We start from the raw sequence: 27,415 nt of genomic DNA on the forward strand, positions 1-27,415 counted from the left end.
TTATGAAATTTTAAAATGATAATGTGTAGACCTCTTGATAAATCAAAATTTGCTCATTAGTATCATTGGACATCCATTTAACAAGTTTCCTAGATGATAAATGCTTGCCTTCTTTGATTGCCAGAACATTTCAATCTCAACCATTCCTATTTATCTTAAAATCCATATGTACTTTAATGATTCTGCATTGTTGATGACTATCTGAAAATCCAGTGTTTTCAGAGGTTATTGGGGTATAAATGTCATGGGGCCATCTAGCCTTACAGTAAACTGTTCTCAGTAGCTATCGTTGCTTTGAGTTTTTCTAAGTGGTATTTCTATTTTTCAAGGCATGATATGAATTGATATGGCTGCTAGCATGTGGGGAAAGTTATCTGTGAATTAAGTAAGAGAAAGAAGATCCTTACCAGACTTGACAAGCACTGCAGTGAGGAGGGTTCTGGGCCTGTGTGATGTTTACTGTGCCTACATGGTGACCCCCACCTGTGCCCACCCCTGAGCGCTGGCCTTTTGTTTAAAGTATGGTACTTGGCAGTATTCTAGAGAGTTACTGTAAAAAGGATGAGCTTAGGAGTTCCCATCATGGCTCCATGGTTAAGGAACCTGACTAGTATCCATGAGGACGTGGGTTAAGGATCCAGCCTTGCCAGGAGCTGTGTGTAGATCGCAGACATGGCTCGGATCGTTGTTGCTGAGACCAGCAACTGTAGCTCCCATTCGATCTCTAACCTGGGAATTTCCACATGCCACAGGTGAGGCCCGAAAAAGACAAAAAAAAAAAAAAAAAGTATGAGCTTAGATTTTGGACTGGGCAGATAATGATGGGAACTGTAACTGGATCACTGCATAGCTCTGGGATTAGCTCTGGGATCTTGAGCACGCTCAGCTGTGAAATGGCAATGTTACATCTGTCTCTCAGGGTTGTGGTTGAGGATCTAAAACCTAGTGCTGATAATAGTATAGCAAATGCTGGTTCTTTCCTTGTGTTTTAAGATAAATGACGCACCTGCTTTGGAAATGGCATCTGTCTATTTTAGTACAATATATAAGAATACCTAATGTATGGTAGCGTTTAAGAAGATCTCAATTATTCAGAAATAAATGACATATGACAGGATATTGTTGATTAATTTTGTTGAACATATGAATATTTTTGAAGACTAAAAATGCCAATTCAGATGCAAGAAAAGTTTTTTTTCTTTTTGGCCATCCCACAGCATATGGAGTTCCCAGGCCAGAAATCAGATCTGAGCCACAGTTGTGACTTATCTTGCAGCCACAGCAACACTGAATCCTTAAGCCACTGGACCAGGCTGGGGATCATACCTGTACTCCAGTGCTGTGGAGATGTCGCCGATATCATTGTGCTACAGTAGGAGTTCCAGGAAAATATTTTTAATTAAATGGGAAAAGCCTCTTTCAGCCAATAAAGCTAATTGTGTTGAAATGTTTTAGTAATATTTCCAAAGAGGAGTTCCCATTGTGACTCAGTGGTTAACGAACCCGACTAGGATCCATGAGGTTGCAGGTTTGATCCCTGGCCTTAATCAGTAGGTTAAGGATCCGGCCGTACTGTGAGCTGTGGTGTAAGTCACAGACACAGCTCCGATCTGGTGTTGCTGTGGCTGTAGTGTAGGCTGGTAGCTGTAGCTCCCATTGGACCTCTAGCATGGGAATCTCCGTGTGACACGGGTGTGGCCCTAAAAAGCGGAAGAAAAAAAAAAAATCTCCAAAAAGTTCGTAAGCTAGTGAGTCCTCTTTTCTGACTGCTGAGGTAAATGTTACCCTAGAGGTCAAGTATGCTATGTAAGCCTCAGAGCCCTCAAGGCCACTTTGCATTTCCTGGCACCCCAACGGTGCTGTGCCCCATTGCAGGGAGCTTCAGTCACCTGAACAGTCCTGTGTAGGAGCTCTAGGAAATGACACATTTGTTGTTAGGAAATTTTGTAGTTTTCCATAGCTTTTACAGATTGGATTATAGGATATCATTCATTTAACAAGCGTACTAAATACACATTTAGTGCTGCTGAGTTTTGATAGGCCTCTGCTTTTAAGGGACTGTCTCAGTCATGTGAACTGCTTGACTGAGATGATCCATACGTTTATTATAATGGAATTCTACAAAAATTGCCTATTAAAAACTTTCCCCAAAAGTCCAGGCATTGGTGGGATGGCGACAAAGTTTAAATGAGAATCAAATATGATTTAAATTTTTCTTATGTTTAAGAATAATGATATGATGGGAGTTGCTGTCATGGCTCAGTGGTTAACAGGCCCAACTGGCATCCATGAGGACGGTTCGATCCCTGGCCTCGCTCAGTGGTTTGGACATCCGGCGTTACCATGAGCTGAGGTATAGGTGGCAAACGCAGCTCAGATCTGGCATTGCTGTAGCTGTGGTGTAGGCTGGCAGCTGCAGCTCCGATTCAGCCCCTAGCCTGGGAACTTAAATATGCTGTAAGTGTGGCCCTAAAAAGTGAAAAAAAAAAAAAAAAAAAAGCAAAAAAGAAAGTAATCTGAATGATGAGATTCCCTCCTCCATGGAGCTGTAACAGCAGGATACCAAAGAAAGAGCCTGAGCTTTAGAGGAAGTGGTGGCCCTAAAAAGAGAAAAGACAAAAACAAAAACAAAAAAAGAATTATGTGAAATTTAAAGGTAAGTCCAGTCTTAACAAAGCAAAGCTTCTCACTTTGAGATCAGTGAGCTTTGTTTATTAACTGAGATTTGGTATGTTTATTGTACTGAATATAGCAAAGTTTTGTATGTTTATTTGTACTGAATATAGCAAAGTTTTGTTGTTGATCCTTTCTGCTGGACAGGCAGAACTTGTGAATATGTTGTAAGCTGTATCACAATACATTCGTATGCCCTATTAAACACAGGGAACATAATCTTTAGGGTAGATTATTGTCATTTTTAGACATTCCTGTCTTAAAGTGTTTTGCCTTTTCTGTCTTCCTCTTACACCCTAAGGCCTTCTGGAGCATCATAAAGAGAAAGTAGCCCTGAGCGTTTGGCTCCAGCAAATGGAGCAGTCTTCAGGTCTTTGCTGGAACTGCTCTCTGCCTTTGCTCCCAAAGTTTATTCCTCATCCCCGCACTCTAAGACCACCCCCAAGCCAGCTTGTGATGGCTTCTCATGTCCACCATTGCCTTCATCCTGAACAGACAGGGCAGAATAAAAAGTTGCCAGAAAAACCAGACCTAAAGCTTAAATCACCTTTGATAACTGTTTTGTTCCTCACAGCCAGCTGATGAATTAAAATAATCTTTTAGATTCCTGTCTCTGTCCCTTTTCAAAACCAGGGCTAGACTGTCATAGCATCCACCAGTTATGCATGCCATTGCCAAAACAAGTTTTCTGAAGCACTAATTAGGTTTCCCAGCAGAGCAAGTGATAGGCTCGTCCTTTCCAGGGTGCAATGTAGGCACTTTGCAGCATAGGCGCCATCCTGTAGTTTCTGTAGTTGTCCCAGTTTCTGCCTTCTGCTCACACTGTTTTCTTTGACCCGAAATGCACTTTATCTCTACCTATAAAAATCTTATTTATTATGAGATCTAGCAAAGATCTTTGCTTTTCTGTGACGCCTTCCCCATCAACCCTAATTAAAACGCCTTCTCTGAGCTCCTAGTGCGTGCTACTCATGAGCTGAAACAGGACTTATGTGAGACCTGAAAGAAGATGGAAGGCGATTTTCCCCACGAGATCATGATGATGTTTTGTGTCTCATGCTTCTGTCCCTCTTAGCACTTAGCAGAGAATACCACCTATGCTGAGTGTGCAGATATTTGATAATTACTTTACCCACAAGAATGTTTTTTGTAAAATTGCTTGCTACTCTGGACCCAAGAAGGAATGAAGTGTTTAAGCTTCTTTAACTGTTGAACCTGGGACGCCTTACTTGGCATTTCTGTTTATACTGTAGAGTAGTTGGCTCATTGGCAAATAACTGTTGGCTTTGGGGATGGGTGGCATGTGTGTTCGAGAAGGAAGTAAAGCTATTACTGGACTTTTAAAGCCATAGCTATTTCTGTTTTTCTGTTTTATTTTGCATCTTTTGCATTGGATACCATATTCCTAAAGTGATAATGGCACAGGCAGTGTTTTGCATATATATTTACTTTGTCTTTAATACAGAATTTTCCAACTTTGATGTGATATTGAATTAGAACTTTTGGGAGTCTGGCCTAGGACTTTGAATTCTCACTAAGATTCCTTTGAGGTGCTTCCAAAGGTGATGGTGGTGGTGATGGTGACAATGGCTCTGACAGCTTTGAAGGCTGACATGTGCCTGGTGCACTCTTTCAGGTAGTGCACAACTATTAGCTTACCTAATGTTCCAGGAAGTGTAGGAAGTGAGATGCTCTTGTTACCTTCATTTCTCATACATGTTGGTAAAAAAATATGAAAAGAATGAGATGTATTTCCTTAGTTGTTTTAAAAAAATCATACTTTCTCAAGGATTGCTGTGAATAATGTGAATGGGATATTAGGCTGTTTGTTCTATTGTATGTTGTCATATCAACATGCTAACTCTGTACAGAACACTTTAACCACAAGACCCAAATGTGGATACCCTGTATTGCTTTTAGGAAGCCAGTCACAATTCTTGGTGGAAAAATTGACACACACACAAACTCAGCACATTGCAGAAAACTTAAAATATTACACCTTCTAATAAACTCGCATGATTTTAAAAAGACTGCTCTTTAATATCAGTGTATACATGCATATACGTACATATACAATGTACGTACATATATATAATATATTGAGATGTTACTTTGTGACCAAATGCACGTATTTTTTTGCCTTAATAGCATAAGAGAAATCTTGATTTTTCTATGCTAAAGTATTTTATTCTGTTATTAATAATAAATGGTTAAGTGTTTTGTGCTCTTGGACTTACAGACTCTGTTTTGGTGGTGGGTGGCACTAATTTCTTAGTGTCCTTGCCTGTTCAGAAGAGTTTTGGTGACTGTTTTTAGGTATTGCCCATTGAATGCTCTGACTTTTGAGACCAGTTCAGCTAAAAAAAAAAAAAAAAAGCGTGGTGGGTTTTACTAGAAACATCTTATGAATTATGACTGAGTAGACAAATGTAAATTGAGTTAGTGGCCAACTTTTATCCTTCCAGCTAAATCTGAACAGTTTTGACTATTTTTTTTTCTATTTCCAATTACACATCTTCTTTTTTTCTTTTTCATAATGATTTTTATTTTTTCCATTACAGCTGGTTTACAGTGTTCTGTCAACTCTCTACTGCACAGCAAGGTGACCCAGTTACACATACATGTATACATTCTTCTCACATTATCATGCTCCATCATAAGTGACTGGACATGTTTCCCAGTGCTATACAGCAGGATCTCATTGCTTATCCATTCCAAAGGCACAGTTTGCATCTATTGACCCCAAATTCCCAATATATCCCATTCCCTCCCCCTGCCCCTTGACAACCACGAGTCTATTTTCCATGTCCATGATTTTCTTTTCTGTGGAAAGGTCCATTTGTGCTGTATGTGAGATTCCAGATATAGCTAATATTATGTGGTATTTGTCTTTCTCTTTCTGACTTGCTTCACTTAGTATGAGAGTCTCTAGTTCCATCTATGTTGCTGCAAATGACATTATTTTATTTTTTATGGCTGAGTAGTATTCCATTGTGTGTGTATACCACATCTTCATAATCCATTCATTTGTCAATGGATATTTAGGTTGTTTCCATGTCTTGGCTGTTGTAAATAGAGCTGCAGTGAACATGCGGATGCATGTGTCTTTTTCAAGGAAAGATTTGTCGGGATATATGCCCAAGATTAGGATTGCTGGGCCATATGGTAGTTCCATGTATAGTTTTCTAAGGTACCTCCATACTGTTCTCCATAGTGATTGTACCAGCTTACATTCCCACCAACAGTGCAGGAGGGTTCCCTTTTCTCCACACCCCCTCCAGCATTTGTTATTTGTGGACTTATTAATGATAGCCATTCTGACTGGTGTGAGGTGGTACCTCAGTAGTTTTGATTTGCATTTCCCTAATAATCAGTGATGTTGAGCATTTTTTCGTGTGCTTGTTGGTCATCTGTGTATCTTCTTTGGAGAAATGTCTATTCAGGTCTTTAGCTCGTTTTTCAGTTGGGTTGTTGGCTTTTTTTGCTGTTGAATTGTATAAGTTATTTGTGTATTTTAGAGATTAAGCCCTTGTCAGTTGCATCATTTGAAACTATTTTCTTCCATTCTATAAGTTGTATTTTTTTTTTTATGGTTTCCTTTGCTGTGCAAAAACTTGTCAGTTTGATAAGGTCCCATTGGTTTATTTTTGCTTTTATTTCTGTTGCTTTGGGAGACTGACCTGAGAAAACATTTGTAAGGTTGATATCAGAGAATGTTTTGCCTATGTTCTCTTCCGGGATTTTGATGGTGTCTTGTATTACATTTAGGTCTTTAAGCCATTTTGAGTTTATTTTTGTGCATTGTGTGAGAGTGTGTTCCAGTTTCATTGATTTACATGCCACTGTTCAGTTTTCCCAACAACACTTGCTGAAAAGACTGTCTTTTTCCCCATTTTATATTCTTGCCTCCTTTGTCAAAGATTAATTGACCGTAGGTGTCTGGGTTTATTTCTGAGTTCTCTATTTTGTTCCATTGGTCTGTATGTCTGTTTTGGTACCAATACCACACTCTTTTGATTACTGTGGCTTTGTAATATTGCCTGAAGTCTGGATTTTCTGAGCTTCTCTTACTGTTCATTTATATATGGTTTGGATGAGTTATATAAAGCAGTGAAGGTAAGACTTTGAATTTCTAGTGCTCTCTGTGCAATGTGCCTAAATTGCTAGACAGTCCTCTTAGGATAAATGGGATGCCCAGATGTAAAGGAAAAATAAATATGGGACATGAAAAATTCTATGAAATTGTCTCTTGTATAGAAACTTTGGGTTAAATTTTATATGTTCCTCAGACTCATGTTCTGAGTCTGTAAGATTTGGGTGTAAGACTGTCTGCCTTAAAGCTTATAAAGAGGGAGGATTGGATTTAAATTAATCATACACTTTTCTTTCTCTAACTTCATGACTTGACTCTTTGCACTTTCTTAGGCTGATAATCTGTATGTTTGAGATTGGGTATTGAGGTTAAAAAGGCTAAATCTTCCTAATAAAATTACATTTCTTTTTGAGGCATGACTGTTTTCTTTCCTTGATTGTAGTAAAAGAAGCATATTGTTCTTAAGGGGTCTTGGTTTTGCTGCTGACCAGCTGTGTGACTTTGAACAAATAATGTCACTATTACTGGACCTGTTTCTTCATTAAAATGAGGAGTATTAAATTTTAAAACTTTTAGAAGTAGTCTAGTTGAATATATTTAAGATTACATAAGCATGTCATCATTTCTGGAATGTGAAACTAGTTTGTTGTGTAAGTATGTTATTGATAATGTTATTCATACCAAGAGAATCACTCTATCCTTTTTGGTTCATGATTTTGTTACTTGATAGTAACTTTTTACATTTATGTCTCTTATATTAAAAATTAAATGACTGCCATGATGATTAGAATCTTTAGGATGAATGACATGAATAGATTTAGAATTGCTTCCCTTATGCTGAATGATTGATTTTTAAAAAATCTCTCTGTTTTGTAATTTCATTTGGCTAAGGAGTTTATCTTTGATCTTCTCCTAGATTGAGGACATGAATACTTCCAGAGTCATATTCCGTATTTAAGTAAGTTTTGCCTTGTGGGTTTCATCAGGCTAAATAGGATTTATTTTCTGTTTTAAAAATGCTTCTTGATATAATGTCTTCTCTAGTCAGCCCCCATTTGACAAGTTTATTCAAACAATTTAAACTGCCACTGTGTGCTTGTCTCTTTCTTGGAAGTCTGACCTTCTGGGTATCTTCATGAGCTGCTTTCTCCTCCCACAATGCCTATATTCAGTTGTATATTAGAAAGCTCCTTGAGAAAGGAGTTTAAAAGTTTCCTTTATAGCTCATAGTACCAGGAAAGAACTCTATTAGTCCCTGAATAGTTTATAAGTGTTATTGCTATCAAGGATTTGGGATTGAAATTATCGAATCAAATAAACCTGTTTCCAGGATATCAAACTGTTTGGGGTCAGTGTGATTAACTCAGAGACATAGCAGTTTTATTAAACTCTAGGCTTTGCTCTTCAGTTGGTTTCTCATGGTTGAACCATAAATTAATTATTCACCTGATTGTCTCTCTGATGTGATACCTCGTTATTGGATTCCCTATAGGGGAGAGTCTGTCAGGGTGTAGCTTGGATAGATGTGTGTGTGCACATGTCTGTGTGTGTGTTGGGGGGGAGGAGAAAGAGGGAGAGAGAGGGAGGAGAGAGCAGAGGCGTAGCATGTGTGTGGGGACTGGGAAGACAGGTTGTGTTGAGCGTTCTGACTTGAGTCTTATATAACCATCTTGTTATGTGCACTTAGTTTGGGGCCTGTTACAGTTGACATTCAGTGGCAGTTTTTCATTAGTGGTAAACGCAATACCTTAGGAAGATAAGATCATATTTTCTTTTTCTCACGTGTCTTCATTTTAGCTTTACTCTATTGTATATGTGCCAAAGCCTTAAATTGTCAGGAATAAATATTGAAATGAGCCACCTTATTATAGCTGGGTAGAAATGACATGGGGGCTCTGAGATAGATCTTAACAACATCTGGGAACAATGTGATAAGCCCTAATACTTGAGAAGTACAGAGACTGTAAAACTTCATCAGAAAGCCTAGTGAGAATCATATGATCAACAAAGGCTTTACAAAGATTAGCAAAACAATAAAGAGAAAAGGGGCTGAGTTATTTGTGCACTATAATTAGTTGATGGTCAGACATTTTGTCTTCTCAGTGCAGAGATTGATGATTGCAGGCAGGGTTGTGTCTCTTCTGTGTGACCTTTAACTTCTTGTGGCATTACCACTACAGGTAGTTGATGATGTAATAAATATTTTATAAATGTAGATGATACTGTCAAAGTGTTTCCAAATATTACAGTGAATTTTAAGGTAGAGCCAGTACTTGACAGAATTTAAATTTGTGACTGTATAACTTATAGACATATCATTAAATAAATACCATCTTGGGTTACAGAATATTGAGGCAGCTTTTCTGGAAGCGATTGAAGTTTGCTTAAAATTGTTCTCCAAATATATTTTTTTGGTTCTTGGATTTCTTCTTAAACACAGTAAGACTGCTTGAAAGGAGGTGAATCAAACTCAACTCACTTAATTTTCCAGTTTAAAGTCGTTGCTCATTATCCGTTGGTGGGTGTGAAAAACAACTTAATAAAGTTTGGGTAATTTAGTTTCAGTTTAAATTCTCAACTGGCAGTTGGCCGAAAACTCCATCTGAAGACGTGAACATCCAAAAGTCATTTTGTGATTTGGCTACTGCCTTCTTGACAGAGGAAGACCAGATCGAAGAAGCTGTGGAAGGACTAACTTTCGAAAGAAAGCCCATGGTAAGCGTTTATGTTTAACTTATTGTGTGTGTGTGTGTATGTTTGTGTGTGTAAAGCATACCAACCCATTGTATCTGAATTAAAATTTTAGAACTTTTAAAATCCAGAACGTAATTAATGCCAAATGTCTGAATTTATAGACTTATATTTTAAAATAAAATAAATACAAGAAATGATTTTATATGCCTAATGTTGATAAGAAAAGACTATTAAGTATGAAAAATCAATTATACAGTTCATATGTAGTTTCACAAATTCAATTTTTGTAGGTCTACCATAGTTAATTATCTTTTAAAAATAGCATATTATAAATGTTGCTTGAACAAAGTTTATACCAAACTGAATTTATCTATTAGTTTATAGTTGCTTCTTACTAAAAGTAAATGCCATAAATTTAAATTTTGCAGTAGTATCTGTTGATTCTTGTTTTGTTTTTCACTTCCATTTCATAAAACGATAGAGAAGGAGGAAGAAAGAAAGCATAATATCAAATAATAAAATACACTTAGTTTAACAGACCTTTAAAATGTATCATTATTACCATACCTCTTGGAAAGTATTAAATTTTCAAGGTAAGATATTTATATAGCCAGAGTTAAGTGGAGCAGCTACTCATAATATAGCACAGTATCAGACTTTGGGAATAAGATCAGACATCTCTCCCCTGCTTTATACATATCTGCACTGAGAATGTAATTCAGATTTGGCTACATTTTTATATCTGACAAGGGACCTTAAACTCAGTATTTTTACCCTCACTGTGTTTGGCTCCCATATATCCCTTTCTTTGGAGATGTTTGTCCCATCAGATCCATGATTGCTTATATTAACTTTGGACAGGAGTGGAATTAGTAGCTTTTAAAGGTTGAAATCTAAAATCACTGTTTATTAGCGTTTATTCTAGTATCTCTGTGGATAACGTAGCTTTATGATAACTGGATAATGGGTGATGAAGGCCAGATATTAATAAGAGATTGTGATTCTGTTGTCAAATTTATAATTTTTGAGATTGATATAGTTGGAGTATTTTTTTTTTTTACATTTAGAGGTGTCAAAATGATCTTAGTTGAATGTGACCATGTTTTCTAGAGCTTAATAACAAACATGTCAGAAATAACACATGACAAATTCCTAGCACAGCAACTGTCATCATGTAAATATTAAAACACCAACAGTGAACTAAGTACTTCTGATGGCGGTGTCTGTACTTTAATCCATCTATCTGGTAATTCAAATTTTTATAGACTGTCTGCTGTGTGCCATCCATTCAGCTGGGTGCTGAGAATAAAATGATGTGATTAAAAACAGAGATACTTCCCAACTGCTCTTGAACTCCCAATGTAGACAGTAATTACAGTGTAGATAAAATTACACAGGCAAATGTAAAACTGCAGCTGGAACCAATGCTATGGAAAGGTGTAAAATAAGCCATGAGAGGAGAAGCAGTATGATTGGTGTGTAAGTAAAGCGAGGAACTCACATTGATTTATTAAGGTGAACTGGTGATTTTTTTTTTTGAACTTTTAAAATTTACAACCTATTAAATGAATGTCTTCTAATTGAAACATGCAGAAATTCTAACCATGGAGTGAGACTTTTTTTTATGCTGCGATCTTATTTTCTTAGATTTCTTAAGAATTTACAACAAAGCCTTGTCAAAACAGTGTTCTATTGTGAGAATTTCATTTTCTAAAGGTAATTCTTTTAGGATCCTTTAGCATTTAGGATTGAATGCAGTCAATGAAGACCCTGATTTCTTCAGCTAAACTTAAGTTTATTAAAGGGAGTTGACCATAAAATAACTGCTGTCCTCTCCTTAGCAACTCTTCCATTCTTGTGTCAAGCCTGAACAGGGAATTGCTTACCACTCATTTTACATCACTGAGTTTGTTACATGCAGATTTTTTTTTCTTTTTACTGCCGCACCTGTGGCATGTGGAAGTTCCCAGGCCAGGGGTCAAATTGGAGCTGCAGCTGAGGCCTACACCACAGTCACAGCAACACTGGATCCGAGCCACATCTGTGACCTACACTGCAGCTTGCAGCAACGTGGATTCTTAACCCACGGAGTAAGACCAGGGATTAAACGCATGTACTCACCGAAACTATGTTGGGTCCTTAACCCATTGAGCTACAATGGGAAATCCACATGTAGACATTTTTTAATAATAGTATGGTTTCCTTAACTCTTATTCCTTTTTGAAAATAAAAGAATGTAAATTTATGCTTCTTATATCATTTATTCTAAAACATACATGTTAATTAAATTTTTGAAGATAAAATTGTAGAGCATCTGGATGCCCAAGTTTTTGCACTTTTTCTATAGGACAGAGAAAATCTCGTCTAAAGGAAGGACACTAGTGATGTTCGAAACTTGATAAAATTAGTTGTTTTCATATGTTAGACCTCTCAACATTTTCAAAAACCTTATTGAAAACTTGCTTTTCTTTATTCATCTTATAAACAAACTGGAGCATACAATCTAGTATGACTCTCAAATTAAAAAAAGCTTACTTTTATAATAGAAGCGATCTTTACCTAATAGCTACTAAAATATATGAACTATTTAAAATATTAAATAGGAAGTTCCCTGGTGGTGCAGTGGGTTAAGGACTTGGCATTGGTGAAGCTGTGGCGCAGGGTTGATTCCTGTCCTGGGAAATTCCACATGCTGCAGGTGTAGCCAAAAATCAATCAATCAATCAATAAAATATTAAGTAAATATGTCTTTCTCAAGTGGCAGACCAAATGAAGGCTGTTGTTAATTTTTCCCTCAAAATTATTACGTTGAATTCAGTCTCTGCAGTGACTTCTAAGTTTTTCCTGGACATACTCAAAAGGAGGTCACCAAGCTCTGTTTCAAGTATTCTGAGTTGAGGATCTTAGCCCAGCTCTTAAGGCAGTTCACTTGTCATTGCTGGGAGAAAGATGTCCTTTCCATGCTCCCAGGAGAAGTGTCATGAGGGAAATGGTCCTGCCTGGGTAACATGCCTTGCCGTTTCCATGATATAACATTTCCTGGACGGTTTTTTTTTGGTTCCATGCAGTTGGCTTTGATTGGTCCATGAGGTCACGTGGAGAATTGGGCATTTGGCCACACAAAGATGTTTTAAAAAGGTGATATATAACATTTCTTTTACTCAAATGAGTGAAAAATGGCCTTTGTTTCTAAGCAAACAAAGGTCTACTCATAATCATCAATGTTTATGTAACTTCAGTATAGCAAATCTGTCTGATTGGTGTGTTGTAATACAGTGGCTTCTGTTTTGGGGCTACTGCTGTTAGAAGAAATGGTGACTAGCAATGGTGTGAAATTGGAAGTTTGAGAAAGGTAAATTTTAATTGAAGTTATTTATAGTTGTGGGAGGGGAAAAGTTCATTTTCAGCTCAATAGAAAGCACTTCTTACATGTAGAAGGTAAAATAGAATACCTTTCAAGATCCATTCTTTTAAGAATCTCTGACAGGTTTATAAAGAAGGAAGTCTTGCTGATAAAAATCACAAGGACTTTTTGAAGAAAAATTGTGGTACATCTTAAAAAATAGTGTATTAGTAATAATATAAATATATAAAATTTTATGTGAAATAAATGTTACTAGCAATATTAAGCTACTACTTCTAGGGGTCTTTTTTTAATTAGATTTCCAGTGTTGTGTCAGTTTCTGCTGTACAGCATAGTGACCCAGTCATATATATATATATATATATATATATATATATATATATATATACACACATTCTCATTTTCATACTGTCTTCCATCATAGTCTATCCCAAGAGACTGGATATAAATTCTCTGTGCTGTATAGCAGGATCCCATTGCTTATCCATTCTAAATGTGATAGTTTGCATCTACTAACCCCAAACTCCCCGTCCATCCCACTTTTTTACTAAATAAATGTGAGAGATAAAAGAGCAAATACCTGTTCATTCTGCAAATTTTTACTAATACCCTACTGTATGTCAGACACTGCACAAGGCATTTGGAGGCGGGGGGGAGGTATTATGAATAAGACTGATGTGACCCCCCCTCTCCAGGTTATAGTCTGTCAGGGAAGGTAGACAGTGAACAAGTAATTACAGTAAGGATACCCTGAGAATTGATCTGTAATGTGCTAATGAGCATTTAATCAGTTTACTTTCTTCATGAAATTGTTACTCATTTTGACAAAAAAAAAAATTGGACAGAAACTCTTTGAGAATGAATCTTAGAAATTAATAGGGACTGAAATAGTTTTGGCTTTTGTATAGCTTACTTAAATTAAGAAACAGGAGTTCCTCTTGTGGCTCAGCAGGTTACAAACCTAGTATCCATGAGGCTGTGGGTTCAATCCCTGGCCTCGCTCAGTGGGTTAAGGATCTGACATTGCCATGTGCTATGGTGTAGGTCGTGGATGTGGGTCAAATCTGGCATTGCTGTTGCTGTGGTGTAAGGCAGTGGCTACGGCTCCCATTTAGCCCCTAGCCTGGGATCTTCCACATTCTGTGGGTGCAGTCCTAAAATGAAAACCATAAAAAATAAAATAAAAAACTGCTATGGAAAAGTCTTCAGGTTTCTAAGGTACTAAGAAGTGAACATGAGCACAGCAAACTCATAATGGCCATCTTGCATATTCTATATTACACAGATCATTTAATAAAATTATATGAAACAGTTTTACATTAAAAAGTTCCCGTCGTGGTGCAGCAAAAACAAATCCAACCATGAGGTTGCGGGTTCAGTCCCTGGCCTCGCTCAGTGGGTTAAGGAACCGGCATTGTCGAGAGCTGGGGTGTAGGTCGCAGACGCGGCTCGGATCTGGTGTTGCTGTGGCTGTGGGGTAGGCCGGTGGCTACAGCTCCGATTAGACCCTTAGCCTGGCTACCTCCATGTGCTGTGGGTGCAGCCCTGAAACGACAAAAAGACAAAAAAATTTCCAAGTTGTAATGGTTCAGAGGTTGGGCTCTAGAATCAGACTGGTTGCATTTGAGTATTAACTGGTACTAACAATCTTTCCAGTCTTAGGAAACTTGTCTAATTCCTCTGTGCTTCAGTTTTTCCTCATCTATAAAATGGATGTAATAACAGTACATATCTTAAAATTAAATTATTTGATGCTTATAAAATAGCCAGAACAGTCTCTAAGAAAGTGCTTAAAGCAGGGTCTTCACATTTCCATATGTTGTACTTTACGATGACAGTAACGATAATAAATTCCTCATGTCAGAGATGTTTGCAAAGTTGGGCCAACTGAAATAATTGCGGAAGAGTGCTTCAAATAAATATTGCACTACGCAGAGCTGTTACCTTTAGTACTGCTAAACAAAATTCCAGTGAAATCTCTAGAGCAGCAATGTAGCAGTCACCCAAAGGCCCACATAGATTGCATCTCCAGACCAAAGTGACCTCAGCCTTGACCCCAAGGTTCCTCTGTCCCAGGCATCATGGGACTGACCCTTCTTATCTAAGAAGCGGCGAAGATCTGCTCTTACTTTCACTAAGGGAAATAAACCTAAACCAAATTAGAGTAAGTTTGGAAAGTTTGATTATGTGGATATTAAATACTATATTTGTTTATAATGTAAACTTACGTGAAGCTCTACTTGCTATTTATTATAAAACAAATTATTTCCTGCCTTAAGATACTGTCTTAGCTACTTCTATATATAATTTGCAAAAATATTTTAAATTTGTAAAAAAATATATTTTTTATGTAGACTTTTACTGTATCTTTTACTTTGATACCCGGGAAAAATGTTTTAAGAGTTAAGCAATTTTTGTTAAAAATTTAATTAAACATTTTCTTCAAGCTATGCTCTTATGGCTTAAGTCCACCTATGTAAAAGGAAACTTTTTATATTTATGGATTAATCCAATTTAATTAAGTGAAAGTACTTTAATGAGGTTTTTCAGATGAAATATTTGAAATTAATCTAAAATAGACATGTCATAACCTACTGTCTTTATTTTTGTTTACAGTATGGAAATATTTCTTCCATTGTAAGATGCTAAATAAGAGAATATTATTTCAGTACTACAAGTATGGTTTCCCATGACTACAAATAGTCTGAGTACAATTAATCAACAAGTTGTCTATTGAAAATTTGTTAAGGTATCTAGCACTTACTAATAATAATGTTGTGGTAGCCTAAAAGAATTATCTTGTCACTCTGCTTAGGCCTAGGAAGACAAAAACCACAGCAAGAATACTTCAACATCCAAGCATAAAATCTGAGACCTGGTTCCTTCCAGGTCCCTAAGTGGAGGGATCTTAGATTTATAACCCTACTAAGATTATGGGGCTATCTCAGCATCTCAGTCTCCCTATTTTATGTATGTGTGGTGTGTGTGGGGGGGGGGTGTTGGTATACGCACAGGAAAAATGTATATATTTCTCTAAATTGAAATGGAAAGTTAAGAATTCATTAAGTTTTTACTGTTTACAGATATTGAATAAAGAATTCTGTTCTACAAAGTATTTTACATGAAGCCTTCAAGTAAAAAATACATTATTGATTTTTACATATACTATTTCAGGGCTTCTCAAATATTTCCATGTTTAAATTATGTACTGTTTTGTAACTTCACAAAAGAAATTTAAAATTCATTTAGTCTGCCTAAGTTCAAACTGATTTCCTTGTTACATGATTAAAAATGTTTTCTAGTAAATGTTTCCAACAGGTACCAAGTTATTTTTTTATGCCTTTGAACTAACTTTTGATAAACCAGTTTTAAATAAGTATAGGAGTTCTTATCAACTCTACCCTTCGCAACAGTATAGGGCATTTCTAGTTGTGTAAATAGTGTCATGAGTTCTCTGATTGATTTACTAATTCAAATAGCCTATAGCATTTTAAGGGGAAAGGCTTAGGCAGGCATGATTTATACATGTATGTATCCACACATATACTTATTTGTTTTACCAAATGATCTTGCTGGACCCCGTCCACACCATCTACTCCTGATAAGGAGGAGTGCAGTACCTTGGAGCTGCTGATTGAAGGCCCACCTTGTTGCCACCTCTGCCTCAGCATGGCAGGCACCTGTGCCCTGGTGGGTTCTGGGTCCTGTGAATGGAGGAAGTTGGTTGGTGTGCCTCTTGAACTACTGGATGCTACTGTAGTGATAATTAGAATAATTCTTCATATTAAAAATTCAGAGTTAAAAGAGATGGCTTTTACAGGCTTTAATAGAGTTAAGAATGCCTTTATTGTGAGCTCTTACATTTTAAGTGGTAAAATGTTACAAGGGCATCAAATGCAAACATTTTTTGGACACAGATAGTATTTAAATTTACAAGTTATTTGGAGGAAATATTAACATGCAGTCATATGGAAGGAGATCGAAGTTTGTAAGAATATAAAATTAGCAAGAAACTTTTTTGGAGGATTTGCTTACTGTGGTCTCATACAGAAAAAAGTCTTATACTTAATTGAGCAATCATTAATACAGTAAAGGTGAAGTTGAAAACTAATAAAAATAACAGTTCTAGTTGGCCTATCATGCTGTGGAATACTTTCTATGTGGGAATAAATAAATGATGACTGCAGTTCTGTGGTGGAGGTGATATGGTAGAACAGATGAAGGGCAGGTTTAAGTGTGTTTCTGCCACATACTTTACCCTTAGAAATTCACTTAAATGTTTATCTGTGTGGGTGTAAAACTTTTGTCTGTCTTTCACCTGAATACCTGAAAGCCGATGTGTATAAAATATTGGCTGTAGCACATGATTTCCTATCACTTAGCTGAGACCAGTCAGTCTCATTCAGAGAAGAGAACATCAGCTGATTAAAGAAGGGGTCATTGGATCAGGCGATAGTTTTTGAAAATGCAGATCCAACTAATATGTACCATTAAAATCAGAAGGCAGCATGAGTGTATTGAGATATGACAGGGGTAAGATATCAAAATAAAATAACTTACTTTGCATTGGTTCAGTATACCCTAAAAATGGAATGTATCTGTTTTTGAGGGTACAACTTAATTTGTTTTTCTGCTCTTTTGTTTCCTAAAGTATTATTGGACTAGAATTTGTCATTCTCTACAGTTATACACGGTAACTATATGCAAGTCAAATTTAATTTTAAAATGAATCTTTTACAGTGTGGGCTCCTCCGTGCCAACTACAGTGCAGTCTGTCATATAGTTTTCACCCTTACTTTGTACACAGTGAGAACGTTTGATGTATGACCAGGTGGTAGATAATAGTGCTGTTTTTACTTAAACTACATCTGGCCTAATGGATGATGTCCTGGGGGCCTGAATGTTTTTTCTAATTATCATGAAAAAAATTCAAACATGCAAAGGAAGAGAGTTTAGTGTAATAAGCTCCCTATATATGTCCCAGACTTAACAATTAGCAAAATTTCACCACAGTTGCCTCATGTACTTCCTCTTTTTTCCTCAGCTATTTTAAAGCAGATCCCAGATCTCAAGTCTTTTTACTCCTACATTCTTCAATATCATCTATTTTTTTTTTAAAAAGGCTCTTTTATGTAACCATAATACCACTATCACATCAAACAAAATTAACAAAATTATTTATTGCCTGATAGTCCACCCCAATTCAGTTCTCCCTGGTTTTAATTCAAAAATGTCATTTTATATTTGGGTTGTTTGTTCATAATCCAAACAAAATCCACATAGCATTTGATTAGGACTGCCATATAATTAAATTCTCCTCTTTCCCACTACCCATCTATCTCCCTCCTTCCTTTCCTCTTCCTTCCTCTCTTCTTTTCTCTTTCCTTCCTTCCTTCCTTCCTTCCTTCCTTCCTTCCTTCCTTCCTTCCTTCCTTCCCTCCCTTCCCTCCCTTCCCTCCCTTCCCTTCCCTTCCCTTCCCTTCCCTTCCCTTCCCTTCCCTTCCCTTCCCTTCTCTTCCTTTCCTCCCTCCCTTCCTTCCTTCCTTCCTTCTTTCCTTCTTTCTTCTTTAGGGCCACACGTGTGGGATATGGAAGTTACCAGTCTAGGGGTCAGATCAGAGCTGCAGCTGCCGGCCTACACCACAACCACAGCAACACTAGTTCCAAGCCATGTCTGTGGACCTAAACTACAGAGTGAGGCCAGGGATCAAACCTGCATCGTCATTAGGTTCATTACCACTAAGCCAACAAAGGGAACTCCATCTTCTTTCTTTCCTTCCTTTTCATCATGACTTACTAAAGAAGTTGGCCAAGCTGTGCCATAGACTGGCCCCTATGCTGGATTCTTCTCTTGGCTTCACAGCTAATTTATTCCTTTAAGCTTTAAATTTCCTGAAAATTAGAACTTAGCTCAAAATACTTAATTAGATCCTGGTTCAGCTTTGACTTAGGTGCTGGGGGAGGGTGGGCAGGAGTACTCCATATGTGGGGCTGTTGATTCTCACCAAATCACATCATGGAGCATATGGTGTTTGCTCGTCATACTCAGCGATGTGGGAATTGACCAGTGGTGACAGCCCATTCATTGAGAGTTCTCCCCTTTTTTAAAAAAATTAATTTTATTGGAGTATAGTTCACTTACAATCTTGTATTAGTTGCAGGTATACAGCAAAGTGAATTTAGTAAAAATGATGCAAAAGAACTTATTTTAAAAAACTGACAGTTTTCAAAACCAATGTTATGGTTACCATAGGTGAAATCATTGAGGGAGGAAAGACTTAGGAGGGTGGGAATAACAGACACACTACTATATAAAATAGATGATTAACAAGAACCTATTGTATAGCACAGGAGAATCTACTCAATAGTTTGTACTAACATATATGGGAAAAAAGAATGGATATATGTATATGTATAAGAGTTCTCCCCTTTCCTCTCATGTTGCATCATTGCTGATTGTTTCTGAATCAGTTCTATCATAGGGTTTGCAAGATAATGAATGTTTTAATTTGCCCCCCCTTCCTCATTTATTAGTGGAAATTCTTTTGTAAAGAAGAATTTCCCTCATTAACTATGGCTTTTTGATTTCCCTGAACTAGTTCATCCTAGAAAGAAACCTGGTGCTTTTAGAATCATCTCAACTCCCTCATTTACTCTCCAAGAGTAACTTTAGGTACAAAGAGGACGTAGCACTGACTTGCCCATGTAATTATAGGATGTTTGTAGAATAAACTTCTCTCTTCTTTGCGTCTCATCAACATTGTCAGTGTTGGGATAACTTTGTGTAGTCAGCAGACACACTGTGGATCATTTAGGAGTTTGGAACCTTTTCCCAGGTCTACTTGGTGGGATTTACTGCTTCCCGCTGGGTCCTGTGTGACAAGTGGGATGCTTTGTGAAGTCAGCAAGCCGAACAGTGTCATGGATCAGGATGGAGCTAGTAGTAAGATGGCATATAGGGGATAATTTAATATTGCTAGGATCATAAACATAAATTTAGGAGCAAAACAGTTACCATTTTTATTTTTAGTTTATACAGCCATCATCACTAACTCCATTTTTACTTAATACTGTTAATGAAGAAAATATGAAGAAGAAAAAATAAAACCAAAATGTTTCATTTTTAGATGGCATGATTGATTAGGGAAATCTATGGCAGTCAGCTTTAAAACCATTTTTGTAAACAACAAAAATAAAGTTCCTGGCAGATTGTATTTTTATACTAGCTGAAAAATGATGGGGAAAGACCCCACTCAGAATAGTAACAAACAAAACATAATACTTAGCAATAAATTTGAGAAAGCTGTCATTAGACCTTGAGAAAGGCACTATTGACATATTTGAAAACACTTTAAGATTCAAATAAACGAAGAGAAAGTATTTCTGAATCATGAGAATATTGGTAAATTATTTGACTAAAAGCAGTTTATAGATTTCTGGGTTTACTTCTAATTTTCAATTTTCTAGAGTTGTCTTTTATCTCGGTTCCACAGTGTGGGAAGTCTCACCTTACTGCTTATCTGAAACTTTTCTAAAGCAGCAGCATCTGAAACAGCGCTCATGAGGCAGGAGCAGATGTGTAACCCAGGTACTAAAAGATACTACTCTGCCCCTTGGAGATTTAGGTGGAAACTTTCCTTCACCCTCTGACTCCCAGTCAGTGAGAGGGAGACTTAGGTAGATTCATGTGCCTCACTCACAACCTCATGCTTGCCTCTGTGGCCACCCCAATTCCTGCCAGTGTCAACACAGAGGTGAAGTCAGCCCATTTTAATAGTTTTACACATTTTAGCATTCTGTGAGTTTAGAAACTGAGTAGGTGCTAGAATCAGCAAACTTTTTCTTAGTCTTTGAGTAAAACATTTCCGTCCACATCCTTGTCTTCGTTCTACTCACACACTTTGCTAAATTGATGCAATTGCCCTCTTAAGAGGAATTCTGAAAAGTAGACATGGATGACTGGAGCAATATGAGGAAACCAAAATTAGTCCCATCTCCCATCAGCAACTTAATATTCTTCCCTATAGGGGAGGGCACTGAAAGAGTGTTAGATAGTGGTATTCAATGGTCTAACTGCAAAATGACTAGGAAAAAAAGGCATTCATCCATACTTTATACAAGCATAGGAATTTTTTTTTTAAGTAGCAGGGAAATTGCTTTTACATCTCATGTTTGAAACATTAGTAGAATTCACCAAAGACCCTCTTAAATACTAAAAATTTATATCAGATTAAATATAATTTAAAGGATCACTGATGATTGTGGGAAATATCTGCATAAAAAGGTATAGAGTAAATGATAATAGCTGTGATAGTTTTATATTATTGCAGAATATGCACATGTAGACATCAGGACCCTAATATATAAAAGAGAAAAAGTGTGACAGATGAAGAGTGTGAAAATAAATGAATGTGAATAATAAACATGAGGGGAAATATTACCCATGCACTTAGTAAAAAATAACAAATTATAATTACAGTAGTTTTTTTTTTTTCCATTGTATTAAAGGGGCTAAAAAGAACTCTAATTTTGTCAAGATAAGCGGTGATTACCAAACTCTTCTGAGCTCAGAGTCCCAGTATGTTCAGATATTTCACTGGTAGGGATTTAGGAAATAAATGTTATGCTAATTGCAAATCATGTGTGTAGAAAAATGCTCACTTTAGAGACTGATTATAGAATGTCAATGTAAAATACTATATATTGTCTTTAAATGACTGGTTTTGAAGACTCTAGTCCAGTAGAACATTTTGTATTGATAGAAGTATTCTGTACTTTGCACTATCTGATATCATAGCTATTAGCCACTTAAGATGTGGCTAGGGCACCTCAGGGACTGAATTTTATTTTTTTAATTTGTCTTTTTCAGAGCCACACCCATGATACATAGAGGTTCCCAGGCTAGGGGTCAAATCAGAGCTGTAGCCGCTGGCTTACACTACAGCCACAGCAATGTCAGATCTGAGCCTCGTCTGTGACCTACACCGTAGCTCATGGCAACGCTGGATCCTTAACCCTCTGAGTGAGGCCAGGGATCGAACCTGTGTCCTCATGAGTACTAGTCAGATTCATTTCCCCTGAGCCACAATGGGAACTCCTGAATTTTTATTTATATTTAACAGCATTTAAACTTAAATACTCACATGGGGCTGGTGGCCACAGTGTTGGACCTTGCAGTTTGAGAAATGTTAGGTGTGAGGGCAAATAAACTAGTAGTTTATATGCCATAATTACAAGTATATAAATACCTGTATGTGCATGTGGAAAGTGATGCCCACAGTTAAAATATTTGTGTTAAAGTCAAAGGTAATGAGTGATTTTTAAAAAATAGTAGTTATAAGGTCAGGTAAAAGTGATGCTGCACCCAGCACGGTGCTGTTCACCATGGTAGCCACCAGTCTGATGGGGCAGTTAAGTGCAGATTAATTAAGTAAAATAAAAAATTCAGTCCCTCAGGCACACTAGCTACATTTGAGGAACTCAGTAGCCACAGGCAGCCGATGCTTACATTTGGACAGAGCAGATAGAGAAATCAACAATTGCAGAAAATTCTCCATGCTACAGATGGAACTGATGGGAGGAATATACTGGAATATGTCATTGATAACTTATCAGTCAGTCATTTCCAAGGACACAATGACTTAGAACTGGAAATTACAGTTAGTTAAAAATTGTAAGAAACAGTATCATAAGATGCTACTTGTGTAACCTAGCTCAGTGTACCATTAAGTGTAGGCAGTGGACTCACGTTGGTTATACCAGCCCACGGCTAACTGCTTCTTCTCGATTCCAACATGTATTTGGAACCTCTTAGAGCAGAGTGGTGTGAAGACTGTGTCATCTGAGCACATCACCTGCTGTCCCTCATTGAGGGAGGCTGCCTGGAGGGTTCTGTGTAGTGGGAGCTAAGTAATAGCTGTGAGCAACAGTCCTTAGGGCAGCTTTGTGAGAAACTTAAGTCATCTGTTGGACTAGCTAATCATCTTGCTATGGTATCTTGGTAGTGAAATTAAGGCCTGAATACTAGATCTCTGAATGAAGTAAGCTAGACTCCTCCCCTCCTGCCAGTGGAAATGAGGCATGATCCATGGCCCCGTAATATGAATCAGGACTCTAAAGGGGGGAGCCTCGTCAGTGCTTCCATCTGGGGAACCTATCTTCTCTCTTTATCCTCCTGCCCTGGGGATTCACCCAGGTAGTGGAACCTTTTTCAGCAAAATTGACAACTTTTCATTTTCCTTTACCCCTTTTAAGCTCCCTCTGCGTATTACGCTTAATTCTTTGTACCTATTTTCACCACTTCCCCCCAAGTTAGTTTCAGAGGTTTTCCAAGATGTCCAAAATAGGAAAAATGTTCTAAATTGAGTTTCTAAAGTTTTCTTTTAAATGTTTTCCTTTTTTCACATTTAATCCTGATTCCCTGATATAAGATATTAAATTGAATTCCTTGGAAATATGAAAAGCCTTTTAATCCTATAATTAAGACATAATCTGTCAGCTAAAACACTGTTTTATTGATACAGGATAAACATAAATCCTGGATTTACTGCCTGCCTTCTTCCCATCGTTTTGGCTGTACATTAAACGGCTGCCTGTGCCCTGAAATGGTGTGTGCCAGGTGCACTGTCCCCTGCATTTTGAGGATTGGTTCTACTTTTGAGAAATTTGGGGTCAAGTGAAATCAAGTACTTGGTTATATAGATTTTTTTCTGATTCTAGTGGCCTTTCATTTTGGATTAAAAAACCTATATGTATTTAGTCCTTTATCAGTGTGATTGTTTTATGTGTTACAGACTTCAGCATTTCTTCTTTTTCTCCCTAATTTATCAACTTTGGAAAGAGTTATGAAACTAATGGAAGGAAAGCAATCTCTGTTCTTAGTAATAGTCTATAAGCTCAGGAAAACATATGCATGAATAGGATTCAATATCTCCTATTTAAATTTTGTGTTTTTTTTTTTGAGATTGAAGAAAATGTACATATTTACTTAAAATCTAAGTCTGATAGAATGGCATCTTCTGATTTCAGTTTAAAATTTGGTAATGAATTACTCAAGCATAATTATGAAAAAAAAATAAAGGAGTTCCCATTGTGGCTCAGCATTCAACGAACCCAACTAGCATCCATGAGAACGTGGGTTCGATCCCTGGCCTTGCTCAGTGGGTTAAGGATCCGGGCATTGCCGTGAGCTGTGGTTTAGGTCACAGATGTGGCTCGGATCCCGCATGCTGTGGCTGTGGTGTAGGGTGGCAGCTACAGCTCCGATTCAACCCCTAGCCTGGGCATCTCCTTATGCCCTGGGTGGGGCCCTAAAAAGACAAAAATAAATAAATAAATAAAGCATAATTATGTAAATAGATAATCATTATCACTTGGTTTATGTAACCTGTTCTTCAAAAGGTAAAAACAAAACTAAAGTATAAAAAAGACATTACTTTTTTATCTACATCAATATTATTCTTTTACTTGATATTGGGCAGTATATTTTGAAAATACTTTCTTACCTTCATAAAATATTCCATTCCTTCTCAGGAATTTGGTTTGAAATAATATATTCATAGCATTTTCTCATAAATATTTTGATACAGTATTTTTAAAGCATTATATTCTGAAGTTATTTAATATGTAATTAGAGGTTGATGTTGTTAACATTATTTTTAAATAACGTATTTTCACACCCCTTGAAACATCTGTAGACTTCTGATTGTTTCATTTTATGTAAATTTCAACCTTGAGAATATTGAATAATTGGTTAATATTCTTTCTACTTACCATTTTTTTTTAATGCTTACCATATGCCAGAAGATACTTAAGCTCTACAGATAATCAGTATAAAAATTAAAAAAAAAAAAAAAAGCTGCATCCCAAATCCATTTTCTCCAGGAGCTTACAGTTAGTAGATTGCTTCATGTGTGATTATGTGGCGTTTTTCCCAAGTCAAAGGGCTTCTTTTCTTTCAGTTGTCAGGAAATGCATGTCATTAAAGAGAGATAGAGGAAGGACAAAGTTTCTTTTTGCTCTTTTTAACTCATTGCTTTTCAGGGAGTTTAGCTTTCCTAATTTTTTTTAAAATAGTACTTACAACTCTGATCATTTGGCAACCCAGAATTTGTCCATACCTTTCTCAGCTTTCAACTATGAGTTCATTGCTGAGGGAGAGGTTAAACTAGTCACTTAAAAGTTTGGGGTTTAAAGAGTAATGTTTGAAGCAAATAATATTCTTTAGGGAAGATACTTTCTGTGAAAGCAGAGAATACGGCTTTTGGAATACCTGATTTTATCTAATTTATTTCTTTGGAGCCTACAATTTGTATTGTAGACAGATAAACTTGAACCAAATGGTATGATCTCAGCATAATATTTTACTTTTCTCTCCTCTTCAGGAAAATCTTAAACTTCCACCACAAGAAGATTAGAGGTCCCTCCTGCACCAGGACAGATCCGCAGGTCTTTTTCAGTGTTCTTGGAGGTGTGGGGTGTGAGCACTTGACCAGGTTGTGTCAACCTCCTTGTTCTCTAAAGGTAAGCGCTGTGTAGGGAGTGCACACTTGTGGGCCCAAGCTCCGAGCAGGTCTGGGTTTGGAATGCTCCATTGAGGCCTTGAGACCCTTTCAACTGCTCATAGCAAAGGGGCCTAAGCAGCCACCTGTGGGCAGGACCCCACACACAGCCATCAAGAAGAGGTGGTTTTCCTTCTCAAAAGTGAAACATGTCCCAGAGATGTATGGGTGTGTTTTGTTTTTTAAAAATTCCAGTTATAGTAAAACTTGTCTTCCACTTCAGTCTGCATTTAAATCAGTTTAATAACTGCTGTGGTTGATCCCTTAAGAACTCTCTTGGATACATTAAGGTTTGCATTGAAGAATTTTGAAACAATGACAGCATTTAAGCAATCTGGTGGCTTAATAGCTTAAATTGATATAACCAGCTTTGAAGAATTGCTTTTTATGATCTTCTTGAAGCTTCCCTTTACTTCAGAGAAAGTCCCTCAAAACATTTTTAAAATCTGTATTAAGCTTCAGAAAGTATGGGAACAAATATCTTCTTAATTTTTAATAGGTATATGATCATAAAATTTATGTCAGATCCTAATTGGAAGAAAAAAAAAATCCCTCAAAATCAGCAGATTTTTTTTTCCCTATCCTGCAACTTTTTCCTATCTTCAGAAAAGATATACATGGGTTCCAGATAGGAAACCTTATGAAGGATAAATAAATTGGTATCTTACCTTTACTTCTAAACTCTAATCTCAGAAAACCTATTGTTCTTTTATACAATTGATAGGCACCTCCCACAGTGACTGAGCATAAATTGTCACTTGGTTATCATTCATTGACAATGATTTGATTTTGAAAATGTCATCAGGATTAAAAGTAGATTAGTACTAGGTAAGGGTAACTGGCTGCCACCAGAAGACCAAATGTCTACGGAACATTTCAGATTATAATTACCAGGACCCATGGTGGCATTGACACTGAGGGCTTACAGTGCTGATGAAGAAATTAAATCTGTCCATAGCCAAATTTATTCATCTTTTTTTTTGAAAGCTCATAAAAATGATCTTGGAAACTTTAGTTCTAAAAGAGACAAACTTTTTATGAACTATTAAGTTTGGGAGAAATCTGCTGATTTTTGCCTGTAGCCTTATCTTTGCTTGATGATATATTTTTTTTCTTTTCAAAGCAGTTGTTCTTACTGTATATAATAAGTGATATTAAGAAGGAAAAATGCCTTTTGTGTTTGCTGTTAGAACGACTAAAAATACACCTGAAACCTTTCGTGAAAAAACCTTGAAACCAATTTGGTTTTTTATATGTACATAGTTGAGAACTTAGAACCAGTCTTTCTTATTATAACTGCAGGCAACTTCAAAAGATAAAAATCTTTGGAGTTTCCATTGTGGCTCAGCAGAAACAATTCCAACTAGGAACGATGAGGTTGCGGGTTTGATCCCTGGCATTAATCAATGGGTTGAGGATCCAGCGTTGCCATGAGCTGTGGTGTAGGTCACAGATGTGGCTTGGATCTGGCGTTGCTGTGCCTCTGGCGTAGGCTGGCATAGGCTGGCAGCTGTCGCTCCAGTTGGACTCCTAGCCTGGGAACCTCCATATGCCGCGGGTGCACCCCCCCCCAAAAAAAAAGACAAAAAAAAAATAAAAGATAAAAATCGTCAGAGTAAATATGGCATGTTATATTAGTGAAGAAATAGACGTTACTTAGTATATGAAAATAATCTCTCTATAGTTTTCTTTGAACTTTTAATTTATGACAGCATGTTAAAAATTTTTAACCCATCTAATAGCATGGAACAGAATAGACAAATGCATCAACTCTTTGGGCCAGCTGAGAAAAAAATTTGCATTAAAGGTCAAACTTACTGAAAATGTAAGGTTGGGTATAAAAATTATTTCTTAGCTAAGCTAAGCTTTGTAATAACTGAATTTTTTTACTCTAAAAAGGCCTCCCCACCCCATTCCCAGTCATCTTTTTTTTTAAATGAGCTTTGTCTTACTATAGTATCTGCAACATAACTTTTTAAAAAGAAAAAAAATTATTTCCTCGTTCTAAAACTGGTGTTCTAATTCCACATC

At 36.9% G+C, this 27,415-nt stretch overlaps 1 protein-coding gene and 1 long non-coding RNA gene across 2 annotated transcripts in view; both read left to right on the forward strand.

Annotated features, from left to right (window-relative positions):
- The window catches only part of ZEB1 (zinc finger E-box binding homeobox 1), a 203,026-nt gene that overhangs the window by 41,077 nt on the left and 134,534 nt on the right, over nucleotides 1-27,415 (forward strand).
- Nucleotides 1-27,415, forward strand: part of LOC110255584 — a 90,535-nt gene that overhangs the window by 39,711 nt on the left and 23,409 nt on the right. Inside the window, exons 2-4 of the long non-coding RNA XR_002336134.1 lie at nucleotides 7,683-7,724; nucleotides 9,326-9,481; nucleotides 25,208-25,346. This is a non-coding gene — a long non-coding RNA (uncharacterized LOC110255584). The remainder of the gene's footprint in view (nucleotides 1-7,682; nucleotides 7,725-9,325; nucleotides 9,482-25,207; nucleotides 25,347-27,415) is intronic.

The sequence above is a fragment of the Sus scrofa genome, chromosome 10 (assembly GCF_000003025.6).
Source record: "Sus scrofa isolate TJ Tabasco breed Duroc chromosome 10, Sscrofa11.1, whole genome shotgun sequence".
Lineage (NCBI taxonomy): Eukaryota > Metazoa > Chordata > Mammalia > Artiodactyla > Suidae > Sus > Sus scrofa.